The sequence below is a fragment of the Gopherus flavomarginatus genome (assembly GCF_025201925.1).
Source record: "Gopherus flavomarginatus isolate rGopFla2 chromosome 1 unlocalized genomic scaffold, rGopFla2.mat.asm SUPER_1_unloc_1, whole genome shotgun sequence".
Lineage (NCBI taxonomy): Eukaryota > Metazoa > Chordata > Testudines > Testudinidae > Gopherus > Gopherus flavomarginatus.
In genome coordinates, this window is record NW_026114596.1 from 132,879 (window position 1) to 143,971 (window position 11,093).

At 45.3% G+C, this 11,093-nt stretch overlaps 1 pseudogene; it reads right to left on the reverse strand.

Annotated features, from left to right (window-relative positions):
* Nucleotides 1-4,968: 4,968 nt before the first annotated feature.
* Nucleotides 4,969-5,916, reverse strand: LOC127040834 (olfactory receptor 52R1-like; annotated as a pseudogene).
* Nucleotides 5,917-11,093: the final 5,177 nt, after the last annotated feature.

Genomic DNA, 11,093 nt, shown 5'->3' on the forward strand with positions numbered 1-11,093 from the left:
CCCAAAGGAGATGAGAACTCTGGGGCTCTGTGCTGAGTCAGAGAGGAATTGACTGCTCTGTGTATTTGTGTATATTTAAAATTATAGTTGATACGAAGAAAACTAGGGATTGTTGTCAGATGCTACCGGTGTGGTGGCTCGCTCTCTCTCTGTGTATCACTCGGCGCGTGCGTGTGTTCCTCTGTGTGCTGCCCCAGCTCTGCGCAGAAGGCTGACACAGCAGACCCGAAGAGAAACCCCCAATGACCACGGAGTCTTGTAGATACGAAGGCACGTCGGCCAGGTTTATTGCACTCGGCCACAATTGCAGTTCCTCTGAGATTGTTACTCTACAGGCATCCTACGAGAGAGTGCTCTTGGCAATGGACTCGGCTCAGTTAGTGGCGGGACTTTTCCACTGCCCCCGGCCGGACAAAGACATCGCCCCAGGGATACATTTTTATACACAGATACAACAGTACACATCACTCCTGAACGTAATTGAGGTGCAGCCCCTCTACGCAGCAAGGTACACCCCTCTAGGTAAGAAGGTGCCGCTCTCACCGGTAAATATCGTTCGATCAAAACAACTCTATCCATCATATTACCGTTTTGCCCCTGTCATTGGGATGGGTCAGTCTGTTCCTTGTTATCTGTGTGGAATGTGAAAGTATGTGAATGTTTTGATCTACTAGTGTCAGGACCTTTTAGGTACGTATCTTTGCAGAATCAGCCTTTCCTTGCCAGCTTCTGTGAGCAGGGCCTGCCTCTGGCTCACAGCTTCACTTTGCTTTATGTAGCAAAAGTTGACCATTACTTTAGTTCAGCCTCAACCTCATACTGGGCCTTTATCAGGGCCTTCACTTACTACATTGATCCACTTTTTGTCTTTTTATGGGGAGGATGTTTACCCATCGTCCGGAAAAGCATAAGCATGGACTAAAGATAACAGTGGCTAAAACACTGTTATGTGGTTACCTTATTTTACCATCCATACACTCATGCCCATCTGTCTGTTTAGTCTGCACATTTCCCTTGTACGACTGAGAGACAGATTTTATTATCCAAAAATTTTTTTATTTTCCGCCTTAGGTGGCCTGGGAATGTGAGCCCAGTACCTGACTGAGGAAGTATATTATGATTGACCTTAGAGCACTTCCGAATAATTAATATATATGAATTATATGGATATGGCATATATTTGTAGTGTGTATGGGCCTATATGTATAGTATGTATGTGTACATATGGCACCAACTTATATCCAAGTGTAACCATGTTTTTACAGGCTGCTGTGTACTCTGGCCCTTTTACTTTGATGACCACAGATAGAAACACGCTTCCATTGTAGGCAATTCCAGTGACCACCTCTCTCATTATTAGTAGTAGGCTGAGTATTTTGAAATACTGAGATAGGGTGTGATAGTGTGTCCCACAGGCTATGTATATGAGAAGTAAAACAGAAATTTGGAGTATGACACTACCACTAAGCCTTATATGTAAATATATTGTAATTAGTACTACACAGTACTGTCCATTCATATTATAAGGTTAGCCTTAAGGTGGTGTCACCATCTGGTCAGCTTTACTGGGCAGGAAACAGAAGTGGGTAGCTTCTCTGTTCCATTGGTTGAACCTGCTCTGTGATACACCAGTAGTTGATGTAGCCCAGTCATGTTTCTTATGGATGCTGTCTTCCAGATACCTACTGAATGGACACTAACCAATTTATCAAATATTGCTGTGTTAGGATTTAATATTGGTACCCAGACACTGAACAGATTGTTTTGACTAACATGTGCCTCAGTTAGGATGCAGTGTCACTGACCCCAAATTATGACTGGTACTAACAGGCAATTGTTTACCCAATTTGTAGTTACTATGTAGTTAATTTCTACCAATTTGTTTTTTCCTTGCCTTCATGGTGTTTGCTGCATTCGTTTGTTGATTTTTACCTGGGGGGGTTAAACAGTTTAGCAAGGGTATACACAGTGTACATATGTACAGCAATAAATACAATACAGCAATAATACAAGCAGTACAATGATAATACCGTAGTACAGCAAGAATACAGGTGAGAGACAGCCCTCTACGCAGCAAGTACAACCCCTCTAGGTAGTAAGGTGCCGCCTCACACCTTGTACATGTGGTTCGATCAAAACAACTCTATCCATCATATACCCTTGCCCTGTCATTGATGGTCGTCTGTCCTTGTTATCTGTGTGGAATGTGCACGTATGTGAATGTTTTGATCTCTAGTGTTCAGTAACTTTTAGGTACGTATCTTCTTGCAGCATCAGCCCTTTCCTTGCCAGCTTCTGTGAGCAGGGCCTGCCTCTGGTCTCACAGCTTCACTTTGCTTTAAAGTTAGCAAGTCTTGAACGTGACTTTAGTTCAGGCCTCAGCCTCATACTGGGCCTTTCTCAGGCTTCACTTACTACAGGGATAGTGCCTAGGCCTCCATGGAGTCTGATACACTGTAAATGCCCAGGATGGCTGGGTAGATAGCAGCAGACAGATCTGGAGACAGATGACTGAGGAGAGACATGAGCACTTTCTACAGGCACACAGGGTTGTCACTAAGGGATCAAAGATCAGTATTCTCATCAAGAACTATCATCATACGTGCCGCACCTTTCATTGATGGATCCTGAACTTCAGCTAGGTAAAGTACCTATGAACTATCACATTATACAGATAGGTAAACTCAGGCAAAAGGAGACGTGACTTGGCGGAGGTCCCACAGAGAATGACAGACAGAACTCAGGAGTCCTGATTTACCTACTGTAACCACCATCTCCCCTTCAGTAACTGAGTTCATGACAAGCGGGGAATGGACACATGGTCTAGGAGGGTCCATTTGCTGGGTGGATGTGACGAACTTCCCCGGGTGTAACCTGGAACTGGGATACCAGTGAGCCATCTGATATACCAATCAGGCTCCCTTTCACACTATGAGGCTATAGGAAGCCGCTATCTTCTCCAGGTCTTGCACTTACACAGCCATACACAGACAGGAACACATCCAGTTGCGGTTACATGAATGTTTTCAACTAGCCACCCATGAACCAGCAATAGAGAGGCTCCAGCCAGTTTCCCCAGCTCTCCAACCTAGGACCCCAGACATTTTTATGTTCTTATGAGGTATCCCTCTTTTACACCTGGGGAAACTGAAGCAGCAGAATGGATGTATCTTGCGCTGGACCATATCTCATGCATCCCTAGCTGCCTATACATTGCTTTTTCTCTCTGAGACCTGGCTCATACGGTGCCATTGATCTCCCTCCCTATTAGCTACCAAAGCCACCCTGGCCTCTGCCCAGCGTCCAGCTTTCTCAGCTAACATAGGGGCTTATTCTTCAGCCTCTCTCAGCTGTATATTCCCCTAGCTTCAAAGCTGATCCCTTGTCCTTCCCCCCAGGCTTGGCTCAGGACAAGGGGCTCCCAGCCCATACTCAATGCAGGGACCCTACCTGCCCTGCTCTCAACTCTCAGCTTCCCGGCTTCCCTCTCCACTTTTGATTGCCCTGAAGGCCCCAGCGCTGCATCCACGGCAGGCTACTTGTCAGGCTGCAAAGGGAGACCAGCTGGGGGCTGGAGGCAGGGAGGTGGAGATGATCCAGTGAGTGGCTGGAGATGGGGAGAAGAGCAGTGAGCGACAAGGGTGGGCTTTGGAGGAAAGGTAGAACAGAGGCAGGGCCTTATTGGAAGAAGTGGAAAAGGAGGCAGGGCCTTGGGGGAATAGGCAGGGCAGGGCACGGGCCCTCAGGGGTCAGTAAAAAGCAATTAGAAAGATGGGAACCCTATGTTAAGTGTTATACACAGAACGATTCCCCAGTCTGTCACGTTGACATAGCACATTAAGGTCAAGGAAGTCTTTAATGTCTCTTTGACTGGCCAGCAAGTGATTCAGGAAGAGGGCCCAACAGCATGTGTCATGGTACAATTCCCCACTCTGAACCTTAGCGTCCAAAAGATGGGTACCAGCATGAATTCCTCTAAGCTTAATCACCAGCTTAGATCCTGTAGTGCTGCCACCAACCAGGAATTCCAGTGCCTGGTACACTCTGGTCCCCCCAAAACCCTGGCCCCGGGGACCCCCAAGACCCAGACCCTCTGGATCTTAACACAAGGAAAGTAACCCTTTCCCTCACCGTTGCCTCTCCCAGGCTTCCCCTCCCTGGTTACCCTGGAAAATCACTGTGATTCAAACTCCTTGAATCTTGAAACAGAGAGGAAAATTCACCTTCTCCCCTCCTTCTCTTTCCCCCTCCCAGACTCTTCCTGAGAGAGAAAGTAATCCTAACACAGAGAGAAATTAAACTCTCTCTCCCTTCCCTCCTTTCTCCCCACCAATTCCCTGGTGAATCCAGACCCAGTCCCCTGGGGTCTCACCAGAATAAAAGAAAACAATTAGTTCTTAAACAAGAAACTTTTAATTAAGAGAGAAAAATAGTAAAAATGATCTTGTAATTTAAGATGGAATAGGTTCAGGGTCTTTCAGCTATAGGCACATGGGAATAACCTCCCAGCCTAAGTATACAAGTACAAATTAAAATCTTTTCAGCAAAATACCAATTTGAACTCCTTCCAACCAAACACACATTGCAAATAAAGAAAACAACCATAAGCCTAACTCGCCTTATCTATCTAGTACTCACTATTCTGAACTTATAAGAGCCTGTATTGGAGAGATTGGAGAGAAACCTGGTTGCATGTCTGGTCACTCTGAGGCCCAGAGTGAACAACCACCAAATTCTAACAGCACACACAGAAAACTTCCCTCCCTCAAGATTTGAAAGTATCCTGTCTCCTGAATGGTCCTCTGGTCAGGTGGCAGCCAGGCTTACTGGACTTGTTAATCCTTTATAGTCAAAGAGATATAAAGTACTTCTGTGCTATTAACTTTTCTTATCTGTTTATGACAGGCATGTCTCCAGCCAGCTCTTCATAGACCTCAATCTGAGAGCCAGAGCACCAGGAGAAAAACTTTAGGTCCTTTTATGAGTAAAGAGCTGGAGCAGCCTGTCCTGGAACTGTTTGGTCCTCACACCGTAGATGATGGGGTTTAATGTGGGGGGCACCAGGAGGTTCACATTGCCAATGAGAACACGGAAATGCAGGGCCACTTTCTTGCCAAACCGGTACGTAAGGGAGGAGAAGAGAGCTGGGATGAAAAGGCTAAGATGGAACAGAGGTGGGAGCTGCAGGTCCCAAAAGCCTTGAGCCGGGCGTCCTGTGTGGGGAGGCTGAAGATGGCCCATGAGGATCTGGGTATAGGACACGGCAATACAAATCATATCCAGACACTTTACGCAGAATAGCACAAAGAGGCCGTAGTAACTACTGATGTGGGTATCGGCGCAAGCCAGTTTCACCACGGCTATGTGCATGCAGTGTGTGTTGGGGATGATGTTGGTTTTGCAATATGGCCATTGCTTTGTCAGGAGGGGATAGGGTAGTATAAGCATGCTGCCACGCAGTGCCACGGCCAGTCCAATCTTCACCACCATGGGGTTTGCCAGGGTGGTGGAATGTCTGAGGGGATCACAGATGGCCACATAGCGATCAAAAGCCATAGCCATGAGGATCCCAGACTCTATTACCGAGAAGCAGTGAATGAAGTACATCTGGGCGAGGCAGGCACTGATCTCAATCTCCCTGGAATTGAACCAGAAGATGCTCAGCATTTTGGGCAGGATGGACGTGGATAGGACCAAGTCGGTGACGGCCAGCATGCAGAGGAAATAGTACATGGGGGCATGGAGGCTCTGCTCCATTTTCACGACGAACAAGATGGTGAAGTTCCCCAAGATGGCTATGGCGTACATGGTGCAGAAGGGGATGGAGATCCAGATATGGGCTGTCTCTAGGCCAGGAATGCCCAGCAGGATGAAATTAGAGGAGTTGGTGAAGTCAGTTGTGTTGGAATCTGACATGGAGTAGGGGAGAACGTGTCCCAACTCTGAGGCAGAACGGTGTCTCTTGCATGTACCGTACTTTCCCCTGACTTCCTGTATGTGCCAAGGTTCTAGGGTGATGGTCACAGTACAAATGCCTAGATAGAGAGACAAGGTTAATATTAGACACTACATGGACTCCTGGAAGCTGTTCTCAAGGCTGAGGCAGATTTTTCACTCTCCACAAATTAAAAAATGACATTTTCACTATTCAGAGAAATAAATCATGCACAACTGACCATACTAATGCCAATTCCATATTTTATGGTGTTCTGTGCATCAGGAATTCCTACAGAACTTGGCATGGGAAACCTTAAGAGGCACCGGTGGGAAACATGAGTGTGGATACTGGCTATTCATCAGTGTTCCTTAATGCAATAAAAGCCAGGCTAGGAGTCCATGCTGCAGGGAGTTCCCCAGTTGCTCAAATGTAAGAGTGGAAAAGAAACAAAGCTTTGACAAAACATGTACCAGAGGGAAAAAAAACTAGAATCAAATCCAACTAGAAACAAATTCAGGGAAAAGACCTGCGCGTCATTGAGAGGAGCTCCATGGAAACAGTTGCTCATTCACAGCCATGGCCAAAAGAAAGATAATGTCTGGATGTCTAAGGGATGGAGAATAACCTGCTCTGGACACGCACTGAGCTGTGGACACTCAGTCTCTGTAAAGGATATAGCAGATAGAAAGGGGATTTCTGAGACAGGCTGTGAGAATGGGGAGTGGCTGCCATACGCTGACAGACTGAAAAGTCTGGGACTGTTTAGTTTAGAGAAGAGACAAAGAAAGGGGCATATGATAGAGGAGAGCAAAATGGAGAAAGAACTGATGAAATTTAAATGGACAAAACCAGAACAGTTCCCAACCAGTAATATCTATAGACACTTAGTGTTTCAAAAGAGCTAATTTCCCCAAAGGAGAGGTGGTCAAGAGACAGTTGTGTTCTGCATTTGGAGAGAAGCAGTATAAGATACTCGTATCACATGAGGTGATGAAATACTTTCCAGTCCATTAGTAGACAAGGATGGTGACAAACAGCATCTACAACTGAATCGTAGAGTTCCAAACACCCGAGTTACGACTGGCTGGTCAAGAGCACATCTCACTCGGGACCAGACGTACACGGTGAGGCAGCTGGAGAGCCAAAAAATCCCAAAAGACAGGGTGGGGGGAGGCAAACCCAGGACAGTTCTGTGTTAAACGTCAGGTATTCAGTAAAAAGGGGAAGGTATAAAAAAAAGATTTTACAAAATTAAGAAAGAATGGAAAAGCTGGTCTGGGATTAGTTAAACAAAAAATCTTAGGAGTGTAATTAATGCCTGTCAACAACATGGTTTATGGAAAACATGTCTTGTCAAATAAACCCAATTTCATCCTGAAATGAGAGTGCACTTTTGATTGATCCTGGGAACCAAGCAGATGCAATAGCGCTTGATTTCTCTGAGGCATTTGTTTCAGTAAGGGAAAAAATAAGATTAAAAAAATGCACAGTATACAATACCAGTAGAGCACAGGTAAAGAGGACTAAAAACTGGCTAACTGAGAGATCTCAGAAAGCAGTTGTCAATGGGCCATTGCCACTGAATGGGGGTGTTTTTATGAGGTTCTTCAGGGTTCCGTTTTTTGCCCAATACTATTCAGTATGTTCATCAATGATCTGGAAGCAAATAGAATATCACCTCAGATAAAATTTGTGGACAACCAAAGATTGGCAGATTGGTTACAAAGAGGAGGCGAGGGTAGGCACTCTGATTGATCCGGAATATTTGCTGAGCTGGGCCCATGCAAACAAAATGTTTTAATACAGACAAATACAAAGGGATACTCTTGGAACAGGGAAAGCAGGCTCGACCCACAGACATGGGATGCAGGGCACTGAAAAGAATTTCAGGTCACCGTAGACACCCAACTCATCATGAGCTCCCAGTGTGATGCTCTGGCCAAAAGCACAGAGGTGATCCTTGGATGCATAAACAGGGGAGCAATACGTTGGAGCAGGTGGAGGATTTTACATCTGCACATGGTATTGGTGAAACTGACTGCATCCAGTCCCGGGATCCACATTTCAGAAATAATGTTGAAAAACTGGAGAAGGCACAGAAAACAGCCACAAAAATGATTAGATCTTCATTTGTTCATCTTAAATACCAATGACGTGCTCTTTAACCTAGTGAAGAAAGGCAAAGCAGCACCCAATCACTGGAATCTGAAGCCAGACAAATTCCAGTTGGAAATAAGGGCCAAGTTTTTAACACTCAGGGCGATTAAAGTTTGCAACACACTGAGAAGGGAAGTGGTGGATTCTCTAACTCCACATGGCTACAGATCCAGACTGGATGCTTTTCTGGAAGATCTGCTTGAGGGCTTGTCTACACTTAAAATGTTACGATAGTGCTGCCATGGAGCTTCAAGGTAGACACTATTTACACCGACAGCAGGGGTTCTCCATCAGCGCAGTTAATCCACCTCCCCAAGACGTGGTAGATAGGTCGATAGAAGAATTCTTCCATTGACCTAATGCCGGCTACACCAGGGTTAGGTTGACACAGCTACATCTCTTCGGAGTGTGGATATTTTCAAAAAAGGAAAATGCAATGTTAGGTTGTATGAATGAATGCATAACATGCAAATCATGGCAGGTGATAGTACTCATCTACTTGGCACTGATTAGGCCTTAGCTGGAGTATTAAGTCTAGTTTGGGTCACTGATGTATAGGAAGAACGTAGAGAAACTGGAAAGGATCCAGAGGCAAGCGACAATGATGATCAAAGGGATAGAAGACAAGCCATGAAAGCAAGGGCCGAAGCAACCATTTGTGTTTGATTTGGAAAAGAGAAGAGTGAGTGGAACAAGGGAGCCATCTTCAGATACTTGAAAGCCTGTGATAAGAAAGATGGAGGAATGTTATTATCTCTTGCTGCAGAGCACAGGACAACAGGCAGTGGGTTCAAACTCCAGCATAGCAGATTTTGATTATATCTGAGAAAAAACTTCCTAACTGTAAGACCAGGAGGACAATGAAAGAGATGCCTTGGGAGGTTGTGGAAGCCAAAGGTGGCGGGACATCCAAATCTCTGGGATGGTTTAAATACAAAACACATCCTGTATCTTGGCAGGGGGTCAGATTGGCTGATGCTTGCATGTTTCTATCCTCATGGCTCTATAATTCTATAATGTAAAATCCTAGAGTGGAACAGGCCTTAGTCACACACGTTATGAAGCCTGAATCAGGGGTAACTGTGCAAAAATTAATGACTGGTGTTACACAGGAAGTCAGGCTGGATGATCAGATGGTCCCTTCTGACCTTAAATCATATGAATCTATCAACAAAGTAGATCAGGTATTTTTATTTACTCTGTTTCACAGCACACAAAGAAGGGAACATCCAATTACATTGAAAATCTGAACATATAAAATTGAGAAAATAAAGTTGTCAAAATACTTCATATTTGGCCTGTGGGACTCCTTGCCACCAACATGATTGTAGCAAACAGCTTAGCTGAATGGGATTCACCAACTGATTGGCCATTGTAGGTGGTTCTGGGGGCCCCCTTAGTTAAGGCTGTCTGACACCTTCCATTAGGAGACCTCATTTTCAGTGGTTTATACGTTTGCCAAACTCTAACCATTTGGACACATATTTGCAATGCTGGGTGCCTGCTTCTGGATGAATTGTGTTTTGAAAATTTCAGGAATAACAGTTCAGCCAACATTTCGAGTGAAACTAGGCGGGAAGATGTCTTGCCCATGTTGAAAAATTCTTATAGTTATTCCAGTGAGGAGCCCTAGCACCTCCATGCTTTCCAGCAGATAAAATTAAGGTAACTCCTCCCTTCCCCCCGTAAACAGCCAGAGCCCTGAAATGTAAGAGAAAGAGGTGATAGTGTCTGTGCATTAAGATATATCTGGCTCCTGAGGTCTTTACTCAGTTCTTATTCCACGGGGAATTTTGCCTCAGTGGGGCCTGAGCAAAATATAGGGCATAGCCTCCTATTTTGGCCTTATATTGTACATCTACTAACACCTCTCATTGTGAAGGATCCACTGTGCCACTAAAATACATTCTCCTCAGGTCATGAGGCCAGCGGCAGGGGCAGCTGGGTGTCCACAAAAAGGAATGGCATTTTGGACAGTGATACAGGAGCAAACTCACCCCTGTGGCGAGCAGATATTTAATGGCTGTGCAGAGCAGAAAGGACCACAGATCTATTCTCTATCCCATTACACCCACATCACAGTGGGTTTGTCGAGCAGGTGAGCTCCTCAGCAAGAGATGTGTACCTGTGAACTGTGAGACAGAAGTGTCTTTCCTAGGAATCCCCGTCAGGTAGCCGTGTCCCACACTTCTCTCACCCCAGCATCTGCAGCAACATCCCACGTCGAGAGCAAACACAGGGTTTTACACCATTTATAATATAGCTCTGTGCAATCCCAGGGGGGTTCGTTCAGCCTCTCGGGGAGAAGTGGCATCTGGATATAAACAGGCTGGAGACAAGTCTTTCTGCATTTCTATGCTATTTATACGGCCTTAGGAGTAAACAGTAATTAAGGGACCTTCCCAAAGGGAGATGAGAACTCTGGGGCTCTGTGCTGAGTCAGAGAGGAATTGGCTGCTTTGTGTATTTGTATATATTTTAAAAATTATAGTAGATTAGGAAGAAAATTGGGGATAATAACTTGTGCTCCATAGGGTCTGATATCCTGTAAATGCCCAGGATGGCTTGGTAGATAGGAGACAAACAGATCTGGAGACAGATGACTGAAGGGAGACACAAGCACTTTCTGCTGACGCACAGGGCTGTTTCTAAAGGACCAGAAATCAGTAATTCTCATCAAGAATTATCATCATGTGTGCAGCACCATTCATTGACAGATCTTGAAAACACCTAGCTAGGTAAAGTCCCTATAAACATATCCCCATTGTACAGAGAGTCAACTCAGGCAAAGGGACTTGGCGAAGGTCCCGCAGAGAATGACAGACAGAACTCATGAGTCCTGACTTACCTACTGTAACCAGCATCTCTCCATCAGTAACTGAGTCCATGACAAGAGAGAAACGGACTCACGGTCTAGGAGAGTCTGTTTGTTGGGTGGGGGTGATGGATTTCTGTGGTGTGTGATATGGAACTGGAATACCGCAGAGCCCTCTGGCTA